This window comes from Myotis myotis, unplaced genomic scaffold (genome assembly GCF_014108235.1).
Source record: "Myotis myotis isolate mMyoMyo1 unplaced genomic scaffold, mMyoMyo1.p scaffold_m19_p_9, whole genome shotgun sequence".
Taxonomy (NCBI): Eukaryota; Metazoa; Chordata; class Mammalia; order Chiroptera; family Vespertilionidae; genus Myotis; species Myotis myotis.
In genome coordinates, this window is record NW_023416401.1 from 43,451,540 (window position 1) to 43,467,869 (window position 16,330).

The 16,330-nt window shown below is 46.0% G+C and overlaps 1 long non-coding RNA gene across 3 annotated transcripts; it reads left to right on the forward strand.

Annotated features, from left to right (window-relative positions):
* The first annotated feature begins 1,347 nt into the window (after positions 1–1,347).
* On the forward strand, positions 1,348–6,290 carry LOC118662820. 3 transcript variants are annotated; one of them, XR_004969897.1, is made up of 3 exons: positions 1,348–1,740; positions 4,861–4,928; positions 6,111–6,290. It is a non-coding gene; the product is annotated as an uncharacterized LOC118662820 (long non-coding RNA). The 3 variants fall into 3 exon arrangements; XR_004969898.1 differs by lacking the exon at positions 1,348–1,740 and adding an exon at positions 3,003–3,270; XR_004969896.1 differs by lacking the exon at positions 1,348–1,740 and adding an exon at positions 3,300–4,132.
* Positions 6,291–16,330: the final 10,040 nt, after the last annotated feature.

The window sequence follows — 16,330 nt, forward strand, 5'->3', positions numbered from 1 at the left end:
CACGCCTCCTGTGATCTCCTTGTGGTGCTGACATTTCCTCTGAGTTCCGGGACATCACCGACATCAGAGTCCGGGAGCTCTGGTCCACATGTGCTGCCTTGGCTTAATCATGGGTAGCTAAGGAGCAAACTAGAATGACTGTTAGGACCTGCATTCTGCTTTTTGACACATAGCAAGGATTCCCATGTCCAGTTTCTCAGTTTTTCCTCTAGGAATGGAGAGAGGTTGGTTAACTGCTCAACATGTGTTTTTCAGCATCATTATTGTGGGTGTGTCTGCAAAAGGAGCAGTAAGACCAAAGGGATTAAAACAAGAAATGAGTGCTCGCCACCAGGGCTCTCTGTAATCTCAGAACACACTCCTAGGAACTGTTGCTAACGGAGACCACACAGCATCGCCATTGGGGAGAGGAAAGCTGGTGGGAGGCTTAAAAACCTTTTCTTGAGTATATTCAAGTTTTAAAGTTATGCCAGGTGAGGCATTTCTTCTTTCATTTATATATATCTAAGAAAAGTTTAGTTATTTCTTTGCTTTAGTTCTCAAAAGGATACACTCAAGAACTTCATTAATACTAGAGGTCATAATGGTAATTTTATTATTCATCTTGTATTATTACTGCGTTAATGAAAATTTAGATGAATACAATTTTATGTACTGTAATTACAATTTATAAGGTTATGTGTTTATATGTAATATCACTGTCGTTTTTCTTAACTGACACTTTTGAGCACTTCTTGGATGCCAGACACTGCCCTGAGTAATTGACATGAATCACATCCTTCTGTCTTTGTAATTACTGCCAAGTCTTGTTTTGCAATAGCACAGCTAGGATAGCAACCTAAGTCTGTGTGGCTCCAAATACATTTCCTCTGACTACAAGATTCACTGCATGTTTACATGCATATTGAAAGACTTCTACCAGGGGGGCTCCATGCTATGCGCTCCGAAGGATGCACGGGAATGGATGCTGGGAGCTTCTATCTCATCACGGAGGTAAACACCTGCACAAACCACTGTGAGAGGAGGTGTACCAGGAGACTATAGAGCAAGTCCTAGGATGCTGCAATCCCAGAGGTATTCCATTGTGTAAATGTATCATAGCTTTTTTATCTACTCATACTGATGGGCCCTTGAGCTGTTTCCAGATCTTGGCTACTGTAACTAATGCTGCAATGAACATAGGGGTGTACATATTATTTCGAATTAGTGTTTCGGGTTTCTTAGAATATAGAAGTGGAATCGCTGGGTCATAAGGCAGTTCCATTTTTAATTTTTTGAGGATTAAACTGCATACTGCTTTCCACAGTGGCTGCATTCTGCATTCCCACCAACAGTGCACAAGAGTTCCCTTTTCTCCACACCCTCACCAGCACCTGCTATTTGCTAACTTATTGATGATAGCCATTCTGACAGGTGTGAGGTGATACCTCATCGTGGTTTTAATTTGCATCTCTGATGATTAATATCAAGCAGAGTTTGGTTGGAAATATTGGGTCTATGAAGCCTTTCATTGAGACACTTGTCTAATCAAGATGCTATAAATTCAGGTAGGGCTCTATGCTTGCCTCTTCTGATGTGTATCTCTGGTGAGGGCAATTGGGCCTGTTGTGAGTTCAGGTATAACATGTAATCGGTAGTATAGGTAATAAATTAAATTTAATGTTATCTCTTCTCTACCTTCACTATCTAGAAAAATGCCTCCCTTCAGAGAAATGGTCTAGGAAGACTACCTTCAGACAGGTCATAGTATGAATTTCTTTCTCTTTGAGTGTGTATAATATGGGTCCACATGAAATCCAAATAAAAGATTTTAATCTTACTGGTATGTATATATTTCTGTTATAGAGAAGTATGATAGGGAGACAAAGACTTTCAGCCATAGCGGTATCTTTTCTTCGGATAACATTCTGGGGAAAAGAAGTGGAAACATGAGGTCAAGGAGAAAGAGGGACTTTGTGAAATTTCTGTCGGTGAAGGACGAGTGGCAAAGCCTATCTTACAGAAGGGGAATAATGATGGCAAATTGCTCTGAGATTTAAATTGTACTGAGCACATTTAAGGGATGTTTCAGCTTTCTTTTAAAATGGCAGTATTTAAGATATACCAACGTTATGCCTTTGCAGATACTTAAATTCATGATGAAGAATTATAAAGGACAAGTGAACATTTTGTTTTAATTCTCTTACGGTCTTACGGTGTGATCTACGCAAGTGTGTGAAGACTGTGGTCTGCTATGTGCTTGTCCACTGTTCGGCCACAATAGGAACTCAAAACATGATTTTAAAATAGGGATGGTATATGTTGAGCGATGTGCATGCTGCATGCTTAATTTTATTTAATTACTTATTTATTCTCACCTGAGGATATTTTTTCCATTGATTTTTAGAGAGAGGGAGGGGGGAGGGAGAGAGAGAAAAAAATATCTATGTGAGAGAGATATATCGATTGGCTGCCTCCCGCTTGTACCCCAACCAGGGCTGGGGATCGAACCTGCAACCCAGGTACGTGCCCTTGACCGGGAATCGAACCCTCAACTCTTTGTTGCTAGTGCTGATGCCCTAACAACTGAGCACACTGGCCAGGACTGCTTGCTTAATTTTAACATCAGGCTGCCCGATTTTTCTTATTTCTTTCAAACTCCTCAATATTGGATTGTGTCAGTAACAGGTGTCAGCACAGCCTGGCTCATAGGAAGCATTCGAGGATTTGAGTTGAACCTATATTGTGAGTTGTATTGAATTTCCCATGGCTTACAAGTCTTTGGTTGGTTTTTAAAACCCTTCCTGTCCCTGAACTGGGGACTGTTTCATTGGAAACACTACATCTAACAATATTATTTTTAGGTGAAGGTAAGGCGGGCATCTCTGAGGATGCTATAGTGGAAACCACACACTCTTTCAGGAAGGCATCTGCCCTACTAAATCCAGGTCAGGATCCAGGAGAGAGGAAGGCTTGACCCAAGACCTCGGGTGGAAACCAGTTGCCTGACTTGGAGTATGTTCCTTATCCCCGCCGAATCTTACTTTCCAAGTTCATCATTTGTGAGCAGTGCTGCTCTTGCCCTCAATAGGAGGGGCCTCAACCATGTCAGAGGGTCCCACTCTGGCCCCTGGCTGTGCCCCTCCCTGTGGCCAGGGGTCTGGGGCCCGTGCTGCACCTTCCAAGCTACACTTGTTGCCCTGACCCCAGGGCACCTGCACCATGGACCCAGCCTGCCCTTGGGCCTGTGTGGGTCTCTTCTCCGAGTCCATCCTCCCAAGGACAGACCAGGTATGCCCACATCTTGGCCTGAAGGGTGGGCAAGGGGTTATGGTTTCCAGGGAGCTTGGACAACTTAGGTGAATAGTTTGGGAGCCCTCAGGTGATGGTGTCCTGCATGCGCTGGGGCTCCTTTGCAATATGGGGTGTACCTGGCATCCAAAGGGAAGGCTGCATGAGCTGGTTCTCCAGGCACCACTTCACCACAGAACTGAGAGGAATCTGAAAATACTAAATTCAAGCCCAGCCTTTAAGGCATTTGTCAAGATAGGAGGAGACACATTTTCCTGGGAAGACTTGTTACAGATTTATTGCATTAAATACTCAGACCTGCTGTGTGCGCTGTTCCATCCGTCCCTGCCCCGCAGATGTGAGGGGCCAGAGGCTCTCAGAGTTACCGTGGGGACCAAAGTGGCTGGCAGGGACCAAAGTGACTGCCCCCTCTGCCTAGCCACATGCATGAATATTTGCACTCTCCCAGCTGGGTTTCTTAGACAAGAGGCTGCTCTAAAGCGGGACGAGGTCTGTGGTGTCTCATATTTGAACAAAATGAATTGTAATTGTGATATTTACAATTTATAGCCATGTCATGTCCGGGTATAGGAATCTGAGGCTGGGCCACCCAGTTTTCAAACTCCCATGTCTGCTCTTCTCTGACTACGTCTGTCTTCTCTCAGTCACCTTATCTGGAGGCGCCACTGGGTTTGGCTCCCTATCAGGGTGGGGAGCTCTGGTCCTTGGGATAGTAGAGTCGCCCTTGAGAAATGAGGCCAACTCCTGCTGTCAGCATCAGCTTTCCTGTGGGTGATGAGGGATGTATGGTCCCTGCCCTTGGCATGATCTCTGCCGTCTGTGTCCCTGGGAGGGGGGCTATGTGAGTGAAGACAAATGGCATCCACAGGGCTGGACTTCTGTATCTGCCCAGTCAGCTGCTCAGAGGCAGGGGCAGACTGTGGGAGGAGCAGCAGGGCAGGAGGATGTTTTATGTCAATCTCAGAAACTATAGAAAAGGGCACAGGTGTTCCCATGGTGATGGGGGCAGTGGTGAGAGGGTGCTATCAGGACACATACTTGGTGGTCAACCAATAAATATTTTGAGCATCTGAGAGAGATCACGAAATCCTGATGTCACTCCTGAAATATAAATCACAGTTTTATTTGTTTTGGGTTGTCCAATGTGAAAATTATCGTCAAGAGGGAAAGCAAGTCCCAAGTCATGGGCGGGAAACTCTCTCAGGGGAAGTGTCTAGAAAATGGAGAAATGCATGCTGCTGCTCTCTGCTCTTGTCTCAGGCCTGGGTGTCTTCCTGGTGACCTCTTCTTACTGAGGCTGATGACAAAGACCCCCTGAGCCAGGAAAGTCAGTTGAACCAAAGAACTTCTGAGACAAAAGGCAGTTATGTTAAGGAGGGTGGGTGAGGGCAGATCTTCCTGATGCCAGGTGGTCCCTGGCAGCTGCTGGTATTTGGTATCCAGAGAACCAGGCTGAAGCTGTCTCAGGGGTTGGCCTAGAAACAATTATACATTCAGGGTGGGGTTCTCTGGTATCCCTGTTCCCTTTAAAGAAGCATCTGAAACCAATTTGCTGTGTCTATCCCTTAGGTGCCCCAGAAAACCGAGGCAGGACGTGCAAAGGCAGACATTTCACCTCCAGTCCAAGTCATTTTTAGGTAATAAAGTTTGCTGGTATGTTTTAATATTCTTGGAGCCATGAGGGAACACTGGAAATAACATTGCTTAAGCCTTGTCCAATTCCTGGGACATAGCAGATGTTGGTTGGCTGAATAACTGAATAAACGAACCAATGACCAAAGTCCCTTAGCTGCTTTCCCACCTCTCATCTCTATGTCTTACTCCCATCATCATCAGGTTATTTTTACTAAAACACCACTTCGACATCACTCTTGCCACCAAGTCCATGGCAGTGCCCCAGGCGCTCAGCAAACTGCTGCTCAGCCTTTAAGGACAGTGGGTTTGAACAGCTGCAGGCAGGAGGCTGACTCTGACTTCCTTACATTGGAGCCCACGTGTCTTTAGACTCCAGTGCTTTCTCAGCCTGGCGGGAGGCCGACAAAGATGTTATCTGACAGAGCTCTGATATTCTCTGTGTGGCAGATGCTGTCGGCTGGTGAAGCCCTGTGAAGGCTCTGTGAGTGCTTCTAACTGGGAGCCCGTCCAGAAGAGCGAGGGCCAGGAAGGGCACAGGGTTATCAGTAGCAAACAGATGGAGGGCAGGGCAAGCTTCGTGCCCAAAGGTCAGGGAAGTTCTGTGAGTTTGATTAATTTCTGCTAAATTACTCTCTATCTCTGCCAAGCCGCAGTATCTTGTGACTTCAGCAAACATGCCTCCGACCTGAGTCTGTAGATTCTAACAACCTGCTTAGTTTACATGGCAGTAAGCCCAGTACCTAAAAGCCTTCTTTTTAACTAAAACCTGTTGATTTGGGGGGCTCCAAGTGACACGTTCCTCCTGGGAAAATAGTGTTTATTTCAGCATTCCAGACTCGCTACAGAGGCCTAGCAATCACTAGAGACAGTGTCTCTCTCAGTGTGAGCTTGGTCACTGATTTACCCCTGGGCACTGAGGAATGTGCAGAATTTCCAGAAGATACGATTTAGAGCAACTCAATGTTTCTGGTTGAAGTTTCCATGTTACAGAAAGCAATGCTTGTAGGGTAATCATGGAGCAGATTTATTTCTGCACAATCATTGCCATGGAGCCGTATGCCCTTTCTTGGCTGGCTCCCAGTATTTTTCAAGTTTATCTGGATCCCAAAACTCTTTTGTTTCTCTCCCTGTGAAGGTCTCCTCCAGGAGGTAAATTCTAATCATGTGTCTCTTCACCTGTGCAGCCTCGGTTTACAGGGCTCTCCTTCCGGACCACACAGGAGTCCTTCTGTACCAGCGTGCCCTGCTGAGTCGCTCAGGCGGAAGATGGCAGGTGTGATGCGTGACCTCTTTATGAAAGCTCATTCCAAATGCTCACAGAACTTCCCCCCTTTCCTTTATGATTTCAGGCAGCTGTCTCCTCTCTCTATTTCAGATGTTTGGATGACTGATGGATGACTCAAAAGTCCAGGAAAGTGAAATGTCATCATTTTATTTTCACTTATTTAAAGTCATTCAAGTATTCATTCATTCGTCAAGAGCTTTTCTCTGAGTGTGGGCCACTGATTGCATCACTAAGGCACCATTTTAAATTTCCTTTACTTCAAAGTAGAATGAGAACCGAGAGAGGCTTCTGGCATCCCTAGAGTTTCAGCATTTTCTACCTGGTCTGTTCACACCCACCTAACAGCCCCTTTAGCAGAGCTTTCACGAGCATTCAACTTAGCCTTTGCAGTCCGTAATAGGAACATCTCTCCTTTTGCACAAACATTTTTTTCAAGTTGTGTCATACTTAATAAAATAGTGTAATTGCAATTATAGATGTGGGTAAAATAAGCAGACCCTCACCTAGTTGGAGTAAGGCTGTAGGCTCTCAAGGAGGCAGACTCTTGGTGGCTGTGGGCCTCGGGTCTTGTGTGTGTCAGTGGACACGGAGATAGGCGAGTAACCGGTGACAGGATTAGGCAGAGTTGGGTTGACAGGATGCCTAGTATAGATTGTTCTGCTGAAGCTAAACTATTGATTCATTCTTGCCCATCTCAAGCTCCACTTGTGTACTTCCGTTTGCAGTTTGTGTGGGCATCTTCAAATAAACAAATGTCATTGTATGAGAGAGTCATCTGCCCCTCAGTGAGAAATCCAAAGGAAAGACCTTTCTGGTCACTTCTGGCCCAGCTGAAGTGGGGCCCAGATCAGCCAGTGGAGGTGAGTTACCGATCAGGAACCCCCCTTCCTGTGGGGACATCCATAGGCTCTGGGGTGTAAGGATGGAAAGCTGTCTTTGGGGGGAGTGGCTGCCCCTGACATGGATGGTCTCATCCTAACATCAGCATGAGGGGAGTGAGTGCCTTCGCACATGTGTTGAGAATGGACGAAGAGGACTTGAGCTGCACACAGGTGTTTGAATTTTTCCCCTTTATGTGACTATTTGGGAATAGCCAGGAAGGGTTTGGGTGTGGCCAGGTAAGCCAGCAATACCTGTGTTGCGGTCTGAAAGAAGGCTTTCCAGGTTAGGCTATGAATGGTTTACACTGTTGGTTTTTCCTGCTCATCTTGCTCCATAAGCTGCAGAGTAAACATGAAGCCATAGCTACTTAGAATAACCTGTCACCTTTCACCACCTAATGTGCTTCTTTGGGGGAAGAGGAATCGTAAGTCAGTTTGCATATATGCCATTCCTGTGCCAAAAATGCCTGTTTCCTCGTTTATTCCAACTGCTCTCCTTTCCTGGCAGAGCTGCTGCAGTGCAGGGGCAGGTGGGACGAGTGTGCTTGGAGCGAGCAGGGCCTCGTGCCTGTTCACCCATCTGCTACCCTAGCCTTGCTGGGTTGAGAGCTCGTCCCCAGCAGGAACAACTGCTTCATAAGCCAAAGAAAGCAAAACCTGAGCTTTGTGCAGTCCCATGAAGGTCAGCAGAGGCCTCTCGTGCTTCTTGGTTTCCACGTCATCAAACAGTAACTTGGCCCGGCTGTCATGGCTCAGTGGTTGAGCATTGACCTATGAACCAGGAGGTCACTGTTCAATTCCAGGTCAGGGTACATGTCCGGGTTGCAGGCTCGATCCCCAGTAGGGGTGTGCAGGAGGCAGCTGATCAATGATTCTGTCTCATTATTGACGTTTCTATGTCTCTCCCTCTTCCTTCCTCTGAAATCAATAAAAAAATATTTTTTTAAAAACAAAAAATAAAAATCCAGTAACTTGGACATGACATTATGGTGAAACCCGATGCTGACCAAAGTTCAGACCCAAACCTTTCAAATCAAAGTGCCCGCTCTTAGGGCAGGGAGATGTAACAGTGCTCTGTTTATTCGTAAAACATGGTCACCTTTCTGTCGCTCCTACCGACCGATTTGCCTGTTTTTAAACTCTGTCCCTAGGAGAAGTCACAAGCTCCTTACTGAGCTCAGACCTACACAGGACGGCTTAATTTTCATATCTACCCAGTGAGGGAACCACTCTCATTGCCAGGGCCAGAGTTCAGGCAGCTCTAAAGTCCATGTGCATTCATTCTAAGGCAGGGGTGGGCAAACTTTTTGACTCAAGGGCCACAATGGGTTCTTAAACTGGACCAGAGGGCCGGAACAAAAGCATGGATGGAGTGTTTGTGTGAACTAATATAAATTCAAAGTAAACATCATTACATAAAAGGGTACGGTCTTTTTTTTTTTTTTTTTTAGTTTTATTCATTTCAAACGGGCCAGATCTGGCCTGCGGGCCGTAGTTTGCCCACGGCTGTCTAAGGGCTGCATAATGAAGAATTACATATGGTTTTAATATCGTGAGAGTCAGGTGTGGAGAAACTCTTAGCATTTGCTTTTCTGATGAGGGCTTTGCTGCCTCACGGCTATGCAGGGTTTGATATTCAGATGAGAAAATTATGCTCATTGTCACGGCTTCCCCTGAGACTAAAGGCGTAAGCCAACACCTGGCCTCACTCTGCTTAATCTGCCTTTGAAAAGAAAGATAACATTGAATGCTAAGTGTGCCTGCTTTTAAGGTTAGTTTAAGGATGTGAAACCATTAAATAATAAGCAAGATTGATTTTCCTTATAACACCACCCAAATATTATGATTTCCTAAGACATAAACTTCTCACCTGTTGCTATCAAGAGGTCTTTTTTGAAGAAATATGCTAGAAAGTCTTTTTGGTAAACCTCTAAAATGATGGCAACCTGGAACCTAATATTTTAACAACAATGAGTCTCCAGTACAATAAAATATATGATGCTAAAATAACTAATAGATAATGAGACCTGTGCTACCAACCCAAAGAGTTCACTTGGCTAGAGATTTTGGGGGCTGATGTGAGGCTGACCTGTGTTACAGTCAATGTCCCTGGAAAAGCCCACAAACACAGGATGAGAGGGAAGCATCAACATGGTCTGTATTGATGCGGACACCAGGTAGTTAGCTGACACTTCTGTTCCACTGGTTATAACAAGACAGAGTTGGGGGGGAGGTATTTTCTACAGTACAGCTGCTAAGGGGTGCTTCTCTATCACTTCTGTTCAGAACACATGGAATGCCATATTGCGTGTGCCAGGAATATTTCTAGAACAACCAGGTGAGCCGAGAGCAGGACAGGGTAGGAAGGTGAAGTAAGTGAAATGAACCTGGGCTGTGCTGGGGAACACAGCCATGAGGCCAAGCGTGCCCTGTGCATGTTTGCAAGTGGAACCTAGAACCAAAACCCACATCTCCACCTCGTTGAATCTTGGAATCACAGGTGGTTTGGGCCCCAGGTGGTTTCACCAGGCTTTGTTGCTCTTCCCAAATTAAAAGCCTCTCACCTGCGTGGCACTTCCCATGCAGGTGACTCGGCACCTAGCTGGGAGCAGAGCTTTGCCCAAAGATGCTGTCAAGCCAGGTCTGCCCCAGGCACCTTGTCTGTGGCTGGTGTTCAGCTCCACCACTGAGGTCACTAGCAGTCAACTGAATTCAGATTTTCAGTCTTGAATGGGAAGAGGGGCATTTGTAATGGATGCAGTGTTGTATAAAGCTCCTGACAGCTAGTGCTCACTTACCCATGAACATCCCTTCTCAAGCCAGCAACAGAGTGGTCCTTCTGTTAGCTTAAAAAAAGAACTTTACTGGAGGGAAGGTAGGGGAGGGTGGGGGTAAGGGGGAAAGATCAACCAAAGGACTTATATGCAAGCATATAGGCCTAACCAATGGACACAGACAACAGGGTGGTGAGGGGATGAGTGGTGGGGAGGGGGGGGGGTGTTAGGTGGCAACGTGGGGATAAGGACACATATGTAATATCTTTGTTATAAGGAGAAAGTACCCGCGAGACAGGAAACCACGGCAAACCAAGAATTTGGTGAAACAGATCCTCTCCCTTGCCAATCTGGGGAGGGAGTTTCTTTATTAACAGATTCGAATCCGGGCTGCCGCCGCGGCAGGACGCGCGCAGGGAGCAGCAGCGAGCGGTTACAGTTACAGTTACAGCTTTTTATACACAACTCAAAATAGGGGTGGGGGTAACGAGGACAAAGAGGGTTCACGCATCGGCCAGACTATAAATTTTCTCACTCAGGAGGGAGTAAAAGGGGGAACAAAGAAATTCCAAAGGGGTCTGTGCTGTGCCCTAACGGCATGGGAGTTTATCACTCCTGCCTGGTACTCTCACATCCAGCTTATCCTAACAATTAATCAGAGCCTAACTCCCTCAGCTGGTTCTCAGCGTCCGGGGCTATAAATCCCTGGTGCTGCTTCGAGTTCTGCCCTTCCCCGTGTAGGGCTGGTAATTTTCTACTGCCATACATCTTAATCAATAAAAAATATATTAAAAACAAACAAACAAACAAAAAACCTTACCCTGGCTGGGGGGCTCAATTGTTTGAAGTGTTGTCCCATACACCAAAAGGTTGAAGGTTTGATTCCCAGTAGGTGTGCATTTGGGAGACAGCCGATCAATATTTCTCTCTCACATTAATGTTTCTCTTTCCCTTCCTCTCTGTAAAAAAAAAAAATCAATAAAATCATATCCTTTCTCTGCAAAATGTTTACCATGTGATTCTCAGGCACAGAGTTGAGTCAGGACGTCGCAGAGAAAAGGTAGGAGCAAGTGTGGTGGCTCAGGAGTGCAGGAGGACTGCGCCAGCTCCAGGGACGAGGGTCTTCCTATCTGTTTCTAGTAGCCTCACTTCCCAGTAGGTGTTTTGCTTCTTCCCCTCCTCTTTGCATTGTCTGGTGCAGATGCTGGCAGCCTCTTGGGCTTGGCTACCTAGAGCCTTCTGCAGCTGCTATTCCCCTTCAGGAGGGCTCAAGGGTACCTGAGTTCCCAAGCCTCACTGGGGCAGGAGATACTGTCTGTAGCCTACCTGGGAAGTAACTTTGGGTCAGTTCTGGTGAGAGATCTTGGATTTCTGCATCTCTGCCTGACAGCATTCTCTTGACTATGCCTGGGATTGTGGCTGACCCTCCAATGGGTAGGGAGGTCATATACTAGGAGCAGCTCAATCAAGAAGGCAGGAGTGGGTGGGCAAGTAGCCTGGCTCCTTCCCTCCTGGGGCAGTGCTAAGGCATGCTCTATGCCAGCCGTGGGCAAACTACGGCCCGCGGGCCGGATCCGGCCTGTTTGAAATGAATAAAACTAAAAAAAACAAAAGACCGTACCCTTTTATGTAATGATGTTTACTTTGAATTTATATTAGTTCACACAAACACTCCATCCATGTTTTTGTTCCGGCCCTCTGGTCCAGTTTAAGAACCCATTGTGGCCCTCGAGTCAAAAAGTTTGCCCACCCCTGCTCTATGCCCTCTCTGCAGTGCCCTGCTGGAACTGAGCTCTGGTGTTCCTGCCTCATTAACACAAACTTCACTGCTTCTCCTCCATTCTCCACTTCCAGTCACCTCCCACATAACCTATTTGTACTTGGAGGCTTGTCCCAGGGTCCACTTTCAGGGGACACTTAGTTTGAGACACACAGACTTCTCAGGCAGCCACCCATCCTCACTAACTTAGATTCCATCAAGTCCGCATTATTGCTAACGCTTGCTGAGCTTCTCTCTTCATTTCCCTATTTGGGAATACTGTCCTAAATAAATCACTCTTAATAAAATATTAAGTTAAAAACAAGATATCGAAGGGCATATTGACATACTTAAGATAATTTCTGAGTTAAAAGCAAAAAATACATTAGCACTCCAATAGCATAGATATAATCCTAATATATAAAAACCCAGGGTCCATAATAACCGACCGAAGGCTCCATCAAACACCGGAAGTCAGTCCTGCCGAGGGGGTGCGGATCAGGCCCAGAGAGAGGCCCAAACAGAGAGGCAGGATCTGATCCACAGCCTCCGTGGCAGCTGTTGATCAGCCATTGCCTCTCTCTTTCTCTCTGGGCTTTGCCAGCAGCCATGCCTCTCTTTCCAGGCCTCTGTGGGGGCCTATCCTGATCAGGCCTGGAGATAGGCCTAGAGACGCTGACTGGCACAGAAACTGACCAATCAGAACCGAATCTGGGTGAACTGTGAGGAGCCAATGGCTGCCTAGGAGGCGGAGCTTTTGATGCTGACTGGCATAGAAACCGACCAATCAGAACCAAATTGGCCGGCAGGGGAGGGAAGTTGTGGGCAAGATCAGGCAGGCAGGGGAGGTCAGTTAGGAGTGATCAAGCAGGCAGAGGCAGTTAGGGGTGATCAGGCTGGCAGGGCAGAGCAATTGGGGGTGAGATCAGGCAGGCAGGGGAGGGCAGTTAGGGGGATCAGGCAGGCAGACAGGTTAGGGGTGATCAGGCAGGCAGGCAGAGGTAGTTAGGAGCCAGTGGTCCCAGATTGCAAGAGGGATGTCTGACTTCCGGTTTAGGCCCGATCCACAGCCCTAAACCAGCAGTCGGAGATCCCCCAAGGGGTCCCTGATTGTAGAGGGTGCAGGCTGGGCTGAGGGAATGCCCCCCCCCTCTGTGCATGAATTTCATGCACCAGGCCACTAGTATTATATAATACTAGCAAACCATCTGTAAAAATTCTCCCAACAGATATTTTAAGCACCATACTTGTCAGCTCTTAGTTTATTAGATATCTATATTAAGGACTATTAATCTAATTTGTTACTGATTCACATATACTGCCTGCTTGATGGAATAGATCAGCAAAACATGTCATAGTCATGTCATGTTTTAAAACTAGAGAACTGTCACTCTCTAGAATGTGCAATGATTACTCATTACATTTTATCCTTTACTGGAGGCCCGTTGCACAAAAAGATTTGTGCAATAGGTCTTCCCTTCCCCTAGCTGCCGGCACTGGTTTTCCTTCAGCACCCGGGACCCAGGCCTTCGCTCTGGCCAGAGCTGCCTTCAAGCCTTCGCTGCTCTGGTCAGAGCCGCCTTCAGTCTTCGCTCCGCCACTTCACAGCTATGTATGCAAATTAACCGCCATCTTTGTTGGCAGTTAATTTGCATATCACTCTGATTAGCTCGTGGTGGGTGTAGCGAAGGTATGGTCAATTTGCATCTTTGTCTATTATTAGATAGGATGCTTCCTTTTACTGAGAAAATATTCATCAAGTATGACCATGCATTGGAGACAGTTTTTACTAGGAACACAGACCTGCATGCACCCAGTGCAGGCTGGAGGCACTTGCATAAAGGAAGGGGACCAGGTGGGCTGTGTGCTGGGACAGAGGTGGGCCCAGCACATATCAGGAGAGACCAGAGTGAGAGGCAGACCAAAGATAAACTAAATATACTTGACATGTAGAATCTGAAATATAACATGCTTTCCCCACCCAAAATGAGAGCTAGGGTTGTCCAAAGCCTGGCCTCCCATCAAACAAAATTTTCATTCAGAGTCTGGCATGTTGCAACTTCAATGGACATTTCAGGTCATCTTGCAACACAGGCTGGATGGGTGTGCAAGACTCACTGCCCTCAGGGGACACTCTGGAAGGCCCATGCTATTGCCTCATTGTCATCTCCCAAACCATCCATTAGTGAGAGCATGCCTGTTGCCCTTGATATGAATTGTGGGATGAAACAAAAAGGATATTGGATTAGGAGCTAGGAAAAGTGGGTATTTATTTATTTATTTATTTATTTATTTATTTATTTATTTTAAACTGGCAGAAGTTACTTTATTTTTTTAAATTAATTAAATCTTTATTGTTCAGATTATTACAGTTGTTCCTCTTTTTCCCCCCATAACTCCCCTCCACCCAGTTCCCACCCCACCCTCCTCCCTCACTCCCCATCCACTGTCCTCATCCATAGGTTCATGATTTTTGTCCAGTCTCTTCTCGCATCCCCCTCACCCCTTTCCCCCCCAAGAATAGCCAGTCCACTCCCTTTCTATGCTCCTGATTCTATTATAATCACCAGTTCATTCTGTTCATCAGATTATTCACTTGATTTTCAGACTCACTTGTTGCTAGATGTGTATTTGTTGTTCATAATTTGTATCTTTACCTTTTTCTTCTTCTTCCTCTTCTTAAAGGATACCTTTCAGCATTTCATATAATACTGGTTTGGTGGTGATGAACTCCTTTAGCTTTTCCTTATCTGTGAAGCTCTTTATCTGACCTTCAATTCTGAATGATAGCTTTGCTGGATAAAGTAATCTTGGTTGTAGGTTCTTGGCATTCATCACTTTGAATATATCTTGCCACTCCCTTCTGGCCTGCAAAGTTTCTGTTGAGAAATCAGCTGACAGTCGTATGGGTATTCCCTTGTAGGTAACTGAGTTTCTTTCTCTTGCTGCTTTTAAGATTCTCTCTTTGTCTTTTGCTCTTGGCATTTTAATTATGATGTGTCTTGGTGTGGTCCTCTTTGGATTTCTTTTGTTTGGGGTTCTCTGCGCTTCCTGGACTTGTAAGTCTATTTCTTTCACCAGGTAGGGGAGGTTTTCTGTCATTATTTCTTCAAATAGGTTTTCAGTATCTTGCTCTCTCTCATCTTCTGGCATCCCTATAATTCAGATGTTGGTACGCTTGAAACTGTCCCAGAGGCTCCTTACACTATCTTCGTATTTTCGGATTCTTTTTTCATTTTGCTTTTCCAGTTGGGTGTTTTTTGCTTCTTCGCATTTCAAATCTTTGACTTGATTCTTGCGCTCCTCTGGTCTGCTGTTGGGAGTCTGTATAATATTCTTTATTTCAGTCAGTGTATGCTTAATTTCTAGTTTGTCCTTTATCACAACCTCGAGGGTCTCATTAGATTTCTTGAGGATCTCACTATATTTATCGGCAGTCTCACCAGTCTTTTCAAGGGCCTTACTAAATTTATCTACGGCTTCTAGACAGTTCTTGAGAGACCTTAAAAGTGTGGTTTTGAACTCTATATCCAGCATTTTGCTTTCCTCCATTTCTGTCATTTGTGTCCTGTTTCTTTGTCTCCGCATTTTTTATGCTTTCTTGGTGCACCCCCTAGTGATCTTTGTGCACAGTCTTGTTGTAGTTAAGCCTTGATTGTTGTAGGTAACACTGGGGGGGATTTGACCTCCAGGCCAACTGGCTGTGAGAATCAGCTGTGTCTGCAGTGGGAGAACTTCTGTCCTCTAGGGAGGTGCTAATCTAGCCTTTGCCTGAGGCTATCCAGCAAATGCCTCTGTGCAAGGCTTGGGCAGGGCGGGTCCCAGGGGATCAACAGGGCAGGCAGAGTGAGCAGTTATGGCTGCTCTCAGTCCCGTCCCCAGAGGCTCTGCCTCTCAGTGTCCCAGCAACCTCTGCAAGTACCTCGGAGAGAAAGCTGCCCTCGAGTTTCGACCGATGCCAGACAGTCCTGCTTCTCCCGTTTGATTCTGGGTCCCCAGAAACTTGCCCGGAACTGGAGCCCAGAGCCTGAGACTCCCTCCCGATTGAAACAGACAACCGCGCCCTCAGCCGCCAGCCCGCTCCGCGCGCGCACCTCCACACCTTTGTATTTTACTTCTGCACCGCGCCTCCTCGGAGTCTCGGTATGCTTTTCTCGTTCCTTCTAGTTGTAGAATTTCCCCTCAGCCAGCCTTCCTGTGGTTCTGGGTGATGTCCGTTCCGTCTTTTGGTTGTATTTTTGAAGTGGTTGTGCGAGGCAGCAATCTCCGGTGTTTACCTATGCTGCCATCTTGGTTTCTCCTTCCAAAAAGATTTTTAATAGTGTGAAAATACACAACAAAATTTGCCATCTTAACCATTTGTAAGTGTATAGTTCAGTAGTGTTAACTACTAGCATATATTTGCATTATTGTGCAAGCAATCTTCAGAATTTTTTTTCACTTGCTAAACTCTATACCCATTAAACAACTCTCTTTCCTTTTTCCCCAGTGTCTGGCTGACACCATTCTACTTTGTTTCTGTAAAGTATGGCTGTATTGAGCTGAGTGGCATGTCCATTATGTAATTTGCTTTTAACATGCAAGCATGTAGCCAAAAGACTAAAATAGCTCCCAAGGATGTAAAAACTGAGTTTTGTCATCCTTAGCCTCCAGTCCTTCTGTAACGTTCTGGTATTTTTCCAAAGTTATTCTGTGCATTTATAAA